At 39.1% G+C, this 15,568-nt stretch overlaps 1 protein-coding gene across 1 annotated transcript in view; it reads right to left on the bottom strand.

Annotated features, from left to right (window-relative positions):
• The window catches only part of CSTF3 (cleavage stimulation factor subunit 3), a 36,894-nt gene that overhangs the window by 16,322 nt on the left and 5,004 nt on the right, over positions 1-15,568 (bottom strand). The gene's annotated exons all lie outside the window — the stretch shown is intronic.

Here is a 15,568-nt window from a genome sequence, read left to right as displayed (position 1 = left end):
GCATTCAACTCCCCTTTTAAAGCTCACTGCTCTTTGTTTACTCAGAGGACTCCCAGCCTTGACTGTGGTGTGAAACACAAGCACCTCTCCATTTCCCCAGAGCACCTTTTGCACCAGGGATTCATTATTTCATTTTACATCATTCCCCCTCTGAAGCACAGCAGAATTTTGAATGGATGCATCAGGAGAGGGAGTGCAGCAGATCTAAATTAAGCACACCCCACCTCCTGTTTCCTGAGCCTCTACTGCAACACCCCAGGCCTGAGAGGCTTAGAAGAGCCATCCCCATTTCTCTCCCTTCTGGAAAAGATCAGTTAAAAATGAGAGAACTGAAATACTACTGAAAAAAACCTGTATTGGCACACAAGGCAGACTGGACTCTTTGTGCCTGTACCCTACTTGAACTGGAGCACTATCCCACCCAGGTTGAAAGAATTCCACACAATCCACGATGGCAGGAAGGTAAAATTGATTGTGTCTTGCATAGAATATAATTTTTAAAATTTTTTACTTCCTCCTTTTTTGACAGCAATTTTTCACGTCCCTCAGCACCTCTTACAATATGAAAAGGATTCACTAGAGACAGAGCTCTCCCTGAAATCTCCTGCTATCCTTGACTGAGTGAAAAAGAACAAAAAAATCTTGGTTTCTATGTCTCAACACACAGGACAGCTGTCTGTACCTTCTTTCTCTTATACTTAACTCAAAACCTTCAACAAGATATGCAGGATTAATTTTCTTTTTTAAACAGAGATAGGAAATAGTATGAACTCTTTTGTGAAAAATAATTCACGGCTTTGCTACTGACAAAAGGCATCACCCTCTAGTTATTCAGTAACAAGATGAAAAATAATTTTTAAGAGCTCAGAATGAAAAGCTGTAAGCAGACAGGGCAAAAAATGAGTTTGCCTCGCAGGTGCAGCCAGGTAAACAGTGTCAGCAAGTTTAGTAGCTCCTGGCAGCACTGTCACCAGGCAACATCAAAGGAGGGAGCACAAGGAATATGTATCAATTAGACTGCATGCACTTCCCAGAACCAAAGACTTTGAAAAGAAAACTACTTTGCTAAGAAAAGAAGATACATTCTTTATTTGCATGTGCTATGACTCAAAGCAAAATATTTTCTTTGTATTATCATATATATGAAAAGCTGTTGACCACATCTGGACTTCGAGTCAGTGTTCTGCATTTGTTAAATCCACACAAGTGGTTTGGTATCTAAAAATTCAGAAGTCTTGGTACCAGTGAAGTTAGGAGGTTGGCAAGCAGGATTTATTTAAAGGGAAAAGCAAAGCAGTACTGGCCAACTGGGTCTCTCAATGGAAAAGCACCTCTTCTGCAGGAATCTGTTTGCATTTCTTGGCTCAGCACTGCCAAGCAAACACCCCAGCAGCCCTGGCTCAGGGAAAATCCACCCCCAGTGAGTGCAGGTGCTGCCTCCAGCATCTGCCATCACACATTTCTTGGTTTTCCTATGACACACACTGCCACAGGCAGTGAGGAGATGTGGGAAAGCATTAAAGAACTGACATTAATACTGTAATTTTATCCTTAGAAGACAAACATAAAGTCAACTATAAAGATATTTACAGCAGCTTATCCTCCAGTTTCTAAGGCTGCCATAATTCTATTCTGACTGCTTTAATTCAAGGGGCAGGTTTCACCCTCACAGGCTGACACATAGGAGTGGCTCCACCCCAAATCCACCTCCCACTCAAGGTAAAATCCATGGAATGAGTGTCTCCCCTCCATCACTGAAGACTACAAAAAGACCGCCCAGTCTGAGCAGCTATGCTTGGACATTCCTGCAGCAAAGGCCACCTGAACCTTCCTTCCTGTGCCCGTGACAAGGAGAAATTCCACCTGTTCTGCTAGAAGAGTAACTTTAGATTTGATGCTCCAATCAGAAATTTAAGCCACTACTGTATGATCTTTGTACAAGATGAATTCATAGTATGAGTCAAATTTCTCCCCAGAATACACAATGTAATTCCCTATAACGAGCTTCACAAACATTGAAGGGCAAAACATAATCCATAAATTACACAGCACTTCACCCTTTTAAACAGACTTTTACAAGACATATGAATCATTTATGATTATGCAAGGCAAGTGATTTTACTAATCTGGAGACTTAATACTAGTTCTAGTTGTCTGGCAACATGCAACACAAGCCTAAAAAGCATCCCTGTTTTATTTGAACCTTTTCAGCATTCCATCAAGCTCCTAAGGAAGCACAGTTAGTATGTGATAATTAAGGACTAGCATGGATTGATTTATTTCTATATCTCAATTCCATTTTCTTTCTGTGTCATTTTCCAGCAGAAAATCTGATTTCCCTTATTCACTGCCTCTCCCCTTGGTGAGATAGATCCTCCTGCTGTCTTCACTGCCTGCACTACTCTCCAAGGTTTTTTAGAGCTCTTTTGGACCTGAAGAGAAACACTCTGCACCCCTGAGACTGCAGAAGCTGATGAGGGACAAACTGGGAGGGAAAGAAACACCACAGCTACACAGGTGTTACCTTTTTGAGGATTTTCCTAAAATGTGGTTTTGTTACAAACACTAAAAGGCATGCACCATCCTTAATGTTGGGTGTTTTGGTTTTTTTAAAAACTGATACACATCTGTTTCACAGTACAAAATTACAGCAGAGTCTAAATATATGTATTTGGAAATATTGCTTTGTTTGTTAAGTGAAAGGAACTCATTGTGAAAACATATTAATTGACAGTTACATGACTGGGTATTAGATTAAAAAAATTAACATTTAAAAAATAAAATCAGACTACACAAAATTTATCATCACTGAATGCATTTGCCTTTTTTTTTTTTTTTTTCTTTTTTATATCTTGATTGTCAGGGTGAAATAATCAACTCCCCACTGTCAAGCACAGTGGGGTGCAATTTGGGTCTCTAGAAGTATAGAACAGTGGGTGTAACAAAATACATTCACATTTCTCTGTTGCATGTATTTCACTTGTGCCAGATATTCCAAATCCTTTCTTTAAAAACATTACCATGTGATTGCAGAGGCAATTTCTGTAATATATTGTTTTGCTACAATTTGTACCAGATAAGGCTTGAATTATTAGGTATTTCTGCTGTCTTCATTCAGAGTTTTAATATTCCCTGTGAAAATACAGCTTTTATCTTGCTATTAGTAAAGCCTGCAGGGAAGAGATAGACTACACTGACCATGGGAAAACTCATTTTCTCAAAAGGCAGCAAGATGAGATTTTACATATTTTCACTCAGAACTGTAATTTTTCACATTCACCTGGTTATATGTTTCAATTTAAGTCTGCCATAAATTGGGATTTGAAAAGTTCCTTAAGATTATTCTAAATTAAATGCCTCCAACTCCTATTTACAAGGACCATTTATAGAGCTTCCAGAACCATGGCATCAAAATTTAAAAGTCATGTTGTCTCCACTAGATACATCATGTGAAAAACAGGACAGCTGCCAAAAAACCAGCAAAACCCCTCCACTATTTTGCAGTCTGCTTCTGAGGAAACCTAAGAATAGAGTATTTCAGTTGGAAGGAACCTACCCTGAATCACCCAGTCCCACTTCAGGGCTGACAAAGACTCAAGGATGCTCTTAAGGGCACTGCCCACCTCTCTGGAAAGCCTGTCCCAGCATTCCACCATCATCTCTGAGCAGCCACATACACCATATTTATAGTTAGATACACCTTCAATTTGCTCACAGTATTTAAGAATAAAAAAACTTCACAGTAACTGAGAATATTGGCTGTGCTAATGAAGCAAAGCTGCAGTTCTGTAAATCCAATTACCAGTTAATATCCTGCACTCAAAAATAGCTGAACAGGCACTTACTGAACAGACAGAGAGAAAGCTGACTTTTAATAGCAACATTCTGAGCCACATTACCATTTTCAACAGAAAAGGGTGGTCATGTCTACAGGAAAAATAATAATTAGGAAATGAAGGGCAGCAATTTTCATAAGGAGCTAAGTGGCAGCAGGAATTGGGGACATGGCAGTGGCAGAAAGCCACTGCATAAATGGGCAGTAATATGCAAGATTGCTCCTCACTCTCTTAACTTTTTGAAAATTGTCGTAACAGCCTCATCACCCCAAGCTTTCAATAAAACCTCCAACAGCCTTCAGAAATAATTAACCAAAGCATATCAAGCGAACACACTCTACCAACATCTCTCCTCTTAGAGGCAGCAGCCTGGAGAATCTCTGCCTGAACATCTCCTGCACTAACTGCAAATATTAGACTCAAGGCTTGAAAAGGCTATTTCTGAAACTGCAAACATAAAACTAGATTTGTCTGGAAGTCTGGGTAACAAAGGAACCCAGCTGCACCTGCCTGAGGGTAGTGAGGGAGCAGCTCAAAGCAGCAGGCTTTGGAAAAGGAGGCAGAAGAACTTGTGAAATGTCCCTCTGCAGACAGAGTGACATTCCCCAGTTAAACAGTGTTAAGAGTCATTCTTAATTAGAAAAACTCTGTAACAAGTAAGTACCAATTAAATCTGTAAGTGGAAGATGTCTTTCTGTTTAATCTATTAGACTGAAAGACACAGTACCTTTAATTTTCAGATGCATCAGGAATCAATCCATACAAATACATGAATAAAAAATGCTTAGGTATGAGCAAACTGCATTCCAGAAGTGCAGTAACACAAGGCCTGAGAATATGGACAACCTGTTATTCACAGTAAACACTGATCTAGAAGTGATGAAGGATTCATGCATTGCAGTAAATAAACTTTGCTACTAATAATATAGTTTGGAATAAAAGAACTACCTATCCCATCTAATTCCTAAATACCTACAATAATGTAAAGAACAAATGCTTCACTAACAAGTAAGAGCTCAGAGACAGAGCTACTAAAAGCAGCATTGTGCTTTGGTTTACACCTTAGTGCAATTTGATTAATTTTCACTAATAGACAAATCTGCAGGAGTAGCATCTACCTCTACCCCTTTACAAAAAATGCTGGCCTCCTGGTCCTGCAGGGAGGGCCTTCCTTCATGGTCATATTTTGAAAAGAATGAGTAATTTTCAGGCACCACTCTCAAGAGATTAGACAGAGGATGCACAGAGAAATATTTATTTATAGGCAGCCTTAAAAAAAACCAAAACTTGTGGTGACAAAACTCTTCAGTGATTTTTCTGATTGGAGAATGATTCTGAATTGCAATCACTGATTCACTCCCTACGTCACTTATTTCAGACATCAAATACATCTGTTTTGTTTTTAATCTGATTATAAAAAAGAAGCAATTTCTTTAGTCTTTTCTCTTTCTTCCTGTCTACAGCATCCTACTGTTACCTCTTCTCATTTTGCTTTCTTTCCAGAACACACTTTCATTAAAAAACCCCAAACACCCCCCATGCCAATCTGCAGTTATGTTTAAACACCAAACCCACCTGTTACCACTTGCACTGCTTTTCTTCCTGACTAAAGGAGCCCCTTTACTGCAAACATCTCTCACAGATTAGCAGTGAAGCTGCAAAAACAGCCCCTTGAAGTCATGATGAAAAGCACACTCTATGCTCTTCAAAACAAAAAGGAAGTGTCACTTCTTTGTTACTTTACAACCTTACAGTTCTGACATTTAAAAATTTCCAAGAAACTGGGGGTGAAGAAGAGAGCTGCTCCTTTTCTAAGTTTTCTTTTCCTTTTCAGTTCCTACTGAACTGGCTGTTCTTTGATGAAGCTCCCAGATACACAGCTCACATAAGCACTGCCAGCTTTTTTTCCTTGCTCTGTTTCTACCAGCTCTTTATGATGTTCTCCAACTCAGGAAAACCATTACCTTTTTTATTTAGGCAATTTGCCCATTATGAAATGGAATGTAATATTAGCTGTATGATTTACAAATGCTAAGCACCTAATATATTCTAGGCAGATTCCATTTCATAACCAGATTCTCAATCTCATTTTAATGAAAAGTCAATTTTCAACATGCCCCATGGCTTATAATTTCCTCTTCAATTTCACACTCGCTTTGAGCCACAGCAGAAAACACCACCCCACATTCATACCCCTGAAAACTTGCTTCCTTCCCAACTCAGGCACTTTGGTTTCTCCTATGTGCTTTAGTTCACTTCTGCTTCTCATTCCTTTCTCAATGTCTTTTATACTTTACAGAAGCAGTGGGATGTTCTAGGATTTGTTTTTGGATAGTAACATTCACAGATCTACTGGGATCTTTTGCAGTTTTTAGGAGGTATGCAAAGCAGCAGTGATTCTCCTCCTAGAATTAATTTTTTATCATTTAACTCTCAAATTATAGGACTCAAAAACACAAATAGCACCCATGGATGCAAGATAATCTCTAACATGACAAAATGCAATGAGATAAATCAAAGATCTGCAGTCTTATCTGTTGGCCAGATCATTGAAGTAAAAAAGTCACATTAAGAGGGAAGCCTAAAGCCAAGGTATTTGGCCTATCTCATTGGGCTAGACACCCTTAATTTGTAAAATCAGACAAATTACTCCATTTGTCTACTTCAGCTGCTTTTTAAAAGAGAACAGTCCCTCAGCAGGGCCAATGGAATTGGACACAGGCACTCCTCTAATGCTTTTTTCAGCTGATTTAATAAGATAATAGGCACCAGTGCCTATTATCTGAGGAGCACAGATCCACTGCAGTCTGCCAGTGCTACCAGAAGGGCTCCACCCCATCATCCAAGCTGGAAATTCCTTGCAACAGTCAGACATAAAAAACCAAGGCAGGGATTAGACCTCTGCAACAGATTACATGGAATAAAAGGTACATGAAGCATCACCACCTAGGGGAAAAAAACAACAATTGTTCCACTACACAGATCTCACACCTTACAAGGCTCTGACCTGAGATTTGATTTATTAAGACTCTTAATTTGAAATCATCATGGTTTTTTTATGTCTATCAGAAATCAGTCCCCATTACAGTAATGTATAAGTATTTATAAAAATAATTCCTGCTCTCATTTTGCTACCCTCAATTTTCTTAAGAAAGTGGCAATTTACTATGTATTTTAAGGTTATAGCTGGGGAAAATGGTGTGTTTTAGGGGGCACTGAGTTCCCCATTAGGTTTATAGTTTTATAATTTCTCACTATACTCATCACATGCCTCCAGTTTAGACACATTCCTTTCAGAAGAAAACGGTTTGCATAAAAGGGCAGAAAAGAGTAAGTTTGATAAGCATATTTTTTCCAAACTGCCAATTTCAGGGAATTTGTTTTAGTAAAATATGGCTATCAAGTAATAATTTTTATGGAAGAAATCTCTGCTCATTCACCAAGCATATGTTAATAGCACACCTGAGCAATTTCAAAGAGATCTTACTTCTTAAAGAGATCTGCAAAAATCAAGTTTTTAAAAAGCTACACATTTCTAAGGCAGCCTGCAGAGTGACTTAGCAAAAGGGGCCAAATGAGAACATCTTACTGCTGCCCTTTTGAGTGGTCAAATTCATTCAGTGGCCATGCATTAATGGCTCACATTTTCTAGCATGAAACTGGGCTCTTAAAGGCTCTCCCCAGTAAAGCCAGCTAAACAAGCAATTCTCCTAAGGAACAGGAATACAGGTTAATCAAAGAGTAAAAAATGGTACTAGGAGATGCAATAATATCATACAGCATGATCTTCTTACTGTTGTAATATTAGCAGCAGACCAGCTTGGCCCATTAGCACAGAATAAATTTGTTTTAGTATTTTGCCTCTGTTGTTAGAACATAAAGAACAATTTTCCAATAATTTGTAGCAGAAATGGCAGAGAGAATGGCTCTCAGAACCATTAGACTGATTCTCAGCCTCCAAAAGGGCCTAAGGGCTCTCATGTCTGACCACACAAGCCAGCTGTCTCATCCCAGGAAACCATAAATCAGAAATCTCAAAGTTAATAGTGCAGAATAATGCTCAGGCACAAGTAATTCTCTGCAACTGCATCCCAGCATCGATTTGCAGCTGACAAGATGTGTATTGTACACTGCATTACAAAATAAACCCTGCTCAAGGTAACCCACTAAACCCAAACCAAGCACACTTCAACTGCAGTGCTAAGAAAGAATCTTTAAAGGAAGGGATGTGGTTCCTGGCTTTGCCATGGATTTCCTAGCAAATCATTAAGAAACATGACTATGATTATGTCAATCAGTTACTAAACTAGGATAATAATGTGCCTCAGATGATGACTGCATTTGGTGAAGTATTCCTGCTGAAGTTTCAGGGAAGTTATTTTTCTAATATAAGCCACTGCCCTCCTCAAAAATCTTTCACATGTCTGTCAGAAATCAAGGGAATTCCCCCATGTCTCTTCTGAGAATGCCTATTCTTAATCACAGTTACTGATAAATCCCATCTATAATATTAAATTAATATTAGAAAAGGAAAGACTGCATCTGAAGAGTGAATCACAGAATTAAACACCCAGATTTCTGTCTTTTGGCCATGAGGAGAAAAGAAAATTCACTATAAAATAGCATTCAGTGGTAAATAGTTTCCTTCAAGACAGCAGTTTTACTGCAGGATCTCCTCAATATCTAGTTACCACGTCTGGACTGATCAACAACTTAATACAAAATCACTTGAACAATGCAAATCTTTTTGGTAAAAACTTGATCCAACAACCTTTTCATAGATAGGCTCTGCATAACTACCCTGGATCCTCTTTCCAGAATAGTTGAAATTGAATGTAATTACTGTTCTAGTTCTGAGACTGCTTGTATTACAAAGCCCTCACGTTTCTAGAATGTTTAAATGTTATACTGCTTTTCCTCTTAAACTCTGTACAAGTTGAGTTTTAAAAATGGGTTCCTCTTCTCCTTCCCAAAATTTCAGCTTCATGCCCTCAAAGGTCAAAACTAAGCCTGCTCAACTTCCATCCAGGATCAAGACAAAAATATTTGTATAGCTACTTTTAAATCTATGAGTTGATGTTAGTGCTTACATAATTTAATTAGTGACTTCACACTAGAAAAGTTGGCTATGTGGAGATGCACTTAAGTTGGAAAATAAAACCACAGATCACATTCCCATGCTTTAGAAATGAAATGTAGGGGACACTGCCACTGAAAGGTGAGAGGGGTTAGCTCTACACTGAAATCTTTTAATTTTACAGGTCAACTCAAAATGACTGACACTTCGTGTGAAGTTGGTTCCTGTTTGTGGGCTTTTTTCTGAACACTGTGCTATCAGAACTATTGGATTAAAACCCACTGAAGTCAGCTGCACTTCTAAGACAAAACACTTGTAAAGACAATTCATTATGTTGCTCCTGTTTGAAATTCACTGGTGTTGGGTTAGCACAGAGAAGAGCTGCTCTGATGTCAGATTCCAATACAACAGTCACGTGCTAATGTTCATTTCCCATGCAGCCTAGGCAGGTATATTTGCAGCTTGTTTCTGCTCTCAGGAGGAGGATTAAATGCAGAAGCCCATCATAAAAGCAATACACAAACCCACAGCCCTTGTAGCCTAAACAAGAGAGACATAGAACTCAACTGACCTCCCAGTTTCCTCTCACCTATCCCCCTCTCAGTATATGGAGAAGAAATACCAGGACTTAGGGTCACATATTTAATATAAAGATTCTGATTTTGGAGCAGTGAAAAGAAACTGGCACAGGTAAATCCCTTTAAAGCCTTGCCATTGACCCATATGCTAGAAAGAACACCTGCTTGCTGACCAGAAATGTGCTATTTTTACACACACCTGTACACAACAAATAAATACTGCTGGCAGTTCTGCCCCCTTTACTAGAGAACACTGAACAATTACAGCTTCTCTGCAGTAAAGCCCTGTTTGGTACTAATAATCTCATTTCTTTGTTGCTTTCCACAGGGAAGTGTGTGTTTTCCATTGCACCCCATCACCACCAAGTGCTGGCCATGCAAAATGAGACACGTCATAGGGAACTACTGTTTTGAGAGAGCAAACATTTGTTCAGTTTGATACTTCCCTCCCCTACCCCTCTAACCAAGCATTTTGGGGCTTTTCTGCTATAACTGATCATTCAGAAGCCCATGGTAAAGTGCTCTAAAACAGAAAAGAGCCTCTTCAGTAGATGGACAGCAGGCAATTATTTTATTCAGACCATCAGGACTTGACTATGACTCCTAGGCTAAGTGCATTTTTATGCAAATGCAGAATACATTCAGACACCATTGCATTGGATACTGCAGACAGAACTGCATTACAGAAGGCTGCAAATGTCTAAAGAATAGTGTTAAAAATGGTATGTAGGCTCCCAGCTAATTTAATTTACACAGAAGCACATGAGATCTCAGAAATCCTAAGACAGTTCTTTTTTCTTCTATTTTGCTGCTTTAAGTTAGGATGCCAAGTGCAGGTTTGATATAAAAACACTAAGCACAAAACAATACCAAAGCACTCTGTAAAAGTGACATATAAACACAGCAGCTTAACTGATAACCTCCAGCACCGGCAGAAAAATATTTTGCTAAGTACAAAACAGAGACTTGCTACCAAAACATAATGTAAGCCCTCTAAATTGAGGAGGTGCAGCTCCCAGCAAGGCAGCCAAGGTTCCCAGGAAAAGATGTGGATCTCCCCACGTCCAAACTTTAGCCCAGTTTTGGAAGAGAGAGGTGCTTGGCAATGGTGCTTGGCTCGGTTTGGGCACACGTCGTCGTGGTGACACAGCAGGCTTAAAAAGTCCACTCTGAAGGCTCAGCATCACTTCAAAAACCTCTGTGACTGACTAAGTCAGCACTTTGGAACTGGCTTCCAGTATTGACTGCAGCACAGATCTCTGCTCACAGGTGAAAACCAGCATTTTCTAGACAGCTCTAGCAACTCTGCCAGCCTGGGAGGCAAACACAGGTACTACCACAGGGTTCAAGCAGCTGCAGCAACTCAGCAGTTGCTCAACATTTCTTATGCATTAGAGGCACAAAGGTACACTCCAAGAGCAGTGAAAAATGTTTGAAGCTTGTGCAGAAATGACAGACTGCTAATGACACCTCCTCAGCACAGGGTCCTCATCTGACTCAGACAAAAGAGCAACCAGAATTACCAAACTTAATTATTTACAAACACCAGTACTTTTCTCACTGGCAAATTAAAAAACTCACAGCTGACGTTATTCACAACTTTTCTAGGGGTAAACCCAAATTTTGGGAACATCTGTAAAATGACAAGTAAGTATGTTGTATCTAACTTCATGATTTTTTTCTTTTGTAAATAGCTGATAATACAACAGTGACTTTTTAATAGCTAAGACTACTAGCACAAAACTTACCTCCATTTGCTTAGTGCCAGAAAATATTCCTGAATTCAAGTCTGTCAGCTAAAGTTCCACAGTACTCCCCTTTCAATACCCATCCTGTACACATACAAAAAAGCATGTGCTTTTGTGTATCAATCTGAAATCTAATTCCCCCTAAAAAGAAAGAGGCCTGAATGAAATTTAGTCACATCTTATGTGGGAGAACCTGAAGTTTTATCCTTTAACAATTAATCATACAGTCTTTTTCCTGCTCAGGCTTACAAGCACTGATAGTTTATCAAGAGCAATATTTTGAGGTGCTTGCCCATCCTGCTCAAGTACTTATGTGCAGAATTTCAGTCCAGCTAAATTTATTGATAACATTTCCCTGGGGAATGGTAACTGGTGGACAACAATCATGGGCAAGTAGGTACCAGGGCAGCAATTTCTTTCTTTGGGGGTGGAGCAGGGATGGAGACCTGCTCTGTATTTAGCTTACACCCACTGTGCTTCTTTGGGTGACTTGGACCAACAAGTCATGCACCTGGGACTATCTTAAGATTGCATTTTTACAAAGAAAACCTTAAATAGCTAGTAGGGTTTTCCAGGGCACCTATGTGTGCTTTAAAACATTTCTCTCTGTATCTAGTTGTACCTATTTACAACCACTCCATTTGAACTTTACCTTCTTTACTATAAATGAACTGTACTTTCTCCTAGTCACTTCTTATCCAACTATCGGCCTTCATCACATGGAATAAGAGTATTCTGCAATGAGGCAGAATTTAAAATTCCCAGAACCACAGTCAGTCAGGACCAGAATGACAAAATCCCCCCAGTGAAATGAAACCTGCCAGACTAAGGCTCTCAGTGTAGGGCCTGCTGCTCATATCTGGCATGAAGGAAATTTTTTTCATGTATGAACCTGTCAGCTATGACAGGTTGTGCAGGAACACTTCCAAAGAGACTAACTAAACCGTGTTTCAGGGAAAGTTCAGAAGAAATGAATTCAAACCTGTTTCTACAATATAGTGTCCATCAGAGGCTGTTAAATGTGCTTCCACACTTTACAAATCCAATAACATTACTAACCAGCAGCTATTCAACTTTTGTGCATAAGCACAATTTAGAGAGAGCAAGAGTACCAGATTTCTTCTGCAGTAATTACAACATTTAAAAGGTTGTTATGGGATTGAGATTTATTTTTAGATCAAATCAGCAGTTACCTTTCATTACTAGGGAATCTCCCTCCCAGTCCCCTGGCTGCCCCATCTAAAATGGTCAGTGCAACTATGGGACTGAAAGAACACATTTGAGCTGTGCAGTGACAGCTTCTTGCCAAGGGACCTCCTCGTCATCTGAAAAAACAACTCCAAGCACACATGAAAGATATAGCCCCAGCAATACCTGAGAGTTCACAATTCTTACACTGAATATACTCCTGCATCTGCCCACAAAAACACACAAAACCAGTACTGGGATGGGTAGGTAGGAATGGAGAAAAGGCAGATCAATGCTGGGTTCAAGGTAACAAAAATAAAGGGGAAATCCAGCTCCATCTTCCCACTCCTTTACATACAGCACCAAGTCATGCTTTTGCACTCACACTGAAGCTTCAGATAATAATTTTCACTGAAATTCTAAATATATTCTACATACATTATTTTTCTAAGTGCCTATACACTTTTAGGTAGCCTGAGTAAATTACACTGGTAAGCTCACCCATTCCTATTTCTACCTTAGGATTTAAAAAGAATATTATGCTGTCTGACCTTATTATCTAAATACATATACACACAAATGAACACAGATGCATGTACATAGTCTGAGAGATTCCTGAGGAATCCACAGACATAGAACTTATAGTAAGTCTTCATTTAACCATAAAAATTAATAAAAATTAAGAGAACATTTTAGACAAAGTTTGATGTTTAAATGCAGTTCCACTGAACAAAATGAAGTTAGTTCACATGCTAATTTCATATCTGTTTTATCTGCAGGATAGCACATACACAACTACTCATCTGCCACCCCATTTTTGCAAATCTAAATTTCAAACAGAGTTCACTTTTATTTTGCTTAAACAGTAAGAACAGTGTTTGAAAACCTATACTTTGAGGGTGAACAACAGCTGAAGGAAGTTGACTTTTTCATAGTCTGGATGTAGAAAATACCATAAATTGAACATCTAGGCATTATTTCAGTCCAAATGCAAGACCTGAAATGTATTTTAAGCAATGTATTCATTCTCACAAAAACCAATAGAGGAGTATCAGACTGTTTATAGGAGTGTACAGTCATTTCTGGTTCTAGTTTCACACAGCAGTTATTTCTGACTCTCTATGTCAAGCACTAATGCAAACCATGAAGAACTGGACAAGAGTGTCTTGTCCTCATTAGAATCTCTAAGTTTCATCCAGATATATTACAGGAATCAAAGCAGGTAAGACACTTGATCCTGTATCACAATATTCAACTTTTCAAATTAGCCGATATAAAGGAATAGTTGGAATTAAAGATAAGAACTATGTAATTTAAACATATGTACAAGCTGTTTTGCTGAGACTCAGAGCCACAGTGAAAGCACAAGTAAAATCTCCACACATCCTCAGCACAGTAACTCTTCTCCTTTTGGAGTATGTCAGAGATGTTAAAGCTCTGAAAGCCTGGAGCCCAGCAATCCAAGAGAGCACTGGTTACAGCACCTGCCAACAGCTCAGCAGTGTGTCCTCACTGGCACTGCAGCAAACTAAGATTAATGCACAGCCCCTGTCACAAGGCTTGTCCAACCTGCTTTTAAGGGAACTGTTTACACTTTCAGGCAAACAGTGAGGTCTAGCAAACAGTCTTGTCTTAAGACGCAACAGGACTCCACTCCAGAGAAGTTATTACTGAAAACTGCACAAACTCAATTAGAAAGAACACCTTTCCATTGATCTGCCTATCCCCAAAATATAACATTTACTATGTTCCAGTGAACCCAGGAAATGCTCCCATGCTTTTGTTTTATGAATGTTTGTCATTACCAAAGCAGCTAAACCCCAATACAGATTACATTCAAATTAAGATTTCCTCATGTGTAGTTAACTACGTGTATGTAACATGCACAAAGCAAATGCTACCTGTGCAAATGCTACACAGTTATGGACCACTGCATATTCCTTCTTCTCACTTTTGAACTGTTTTATGTGAGAAATTTTAAAAAAATGTCATAGGGTACTAGGTACACAACATGTCACTGCAGAAGTCCAAAACTGTCACTGGATATGGAGCACCCACCACACTGAAGTCACTGGGGAAAAAAAATCAAGAGAAAAACAAGGGGGAAACCCAATGCACACTTGTAAATGAAGACCACTGGAATAAGAGAACACAGGAATGCAATGGGGAAGGGCTTGTTTCCACAGACCACCCAGCTAAGCAAAGTCACTGGATTTTATTCCAGTCATGACTCAAAGCCTTCCCAGTGTCTGTAAAGGCATTCTGCAGCAAACAGTCACATATTAATTTATGTAGTAGCACTAGCAGATAAGGTTTAATGGAAGGTGTTCTCTCAACCTGAATAAAGAACATCAGGAAACTCTACCAGCTGGCAGCTGGAAGAGATGTAGAAAAGAATCAGAAATTAAAATTTTAGTTGCCTCTCCCAAGCAGATGGAGAACCAATCCATAGCAAATACAGGGTACACAAGAAACCTGTTTTTCCTTCCAACCTTCTTAATTTTACTGAACTTTCAGGTTCAGACATACAAAGCCCAAGTTTGTGCCTGAACTGACACACAGATTCCCCCCTCAAAACATCAACGAAGAATCAACAGATGACTTCAACAAAAGAAAGCACACAATGAGAATAAGTTTTCACTGTCCTTGTTACATTTAAGAGACTTCAGAAGTGTTGTGAACAAGAGTTTGCAGCTAACATGTCTAACAAAGATGTATTTCTGTCACCCCACATGGAAAGAAAACAGCAGAACAGGAAGCAGTTTGTGTTTATTCAAGTGTAAATAGCAACACACTATAGAAGAGGGTTCAGAGTAATCTCTTCGTTAGGCATTGCTTCCACTGCAAAATTTCCTAAAGCTTTCCCATAGTTTCTTTAATACTCAAATATGGAAAACAGAATTATGAGCAAACCCACTAGTGTTGTACTGCATTCATCTTCTCCAACTACAAATGTCAGTATGCGGGCAACTTGCTGACATTACACAGCTTGTAGGACCAGGGGAACTATGCAAGATGCACACACCTGTAGTGACATTTTGAGCAGCAGAGACAGGAAAGAAGGTGCATTCACTTTCTAGTGCAAGTCTACAATAATCACACAGACAGAACAACATTTATTAACAGGAATGGAACAAGTCC

Source organism: Catharus ustulatus, chromosome 6 (assembly GCF_009819885.2).
Source record: "Catharus ustulatus isolate bCatUst1 chromosome 6, bCatUst1.pri.v2, whole genome shotgun sequence".
Lineage (NCBI taxonomy): Eukaryota > Metazoa > Chordata > Aves > Passeriformes > Turdidae > Catharus > Catharus ustulatus.
The sequence above is the reverse complement of the archived record's forward strand: the minus strand, read 5'-3'. Positions and strand labels throughout refer to the sequence as shown.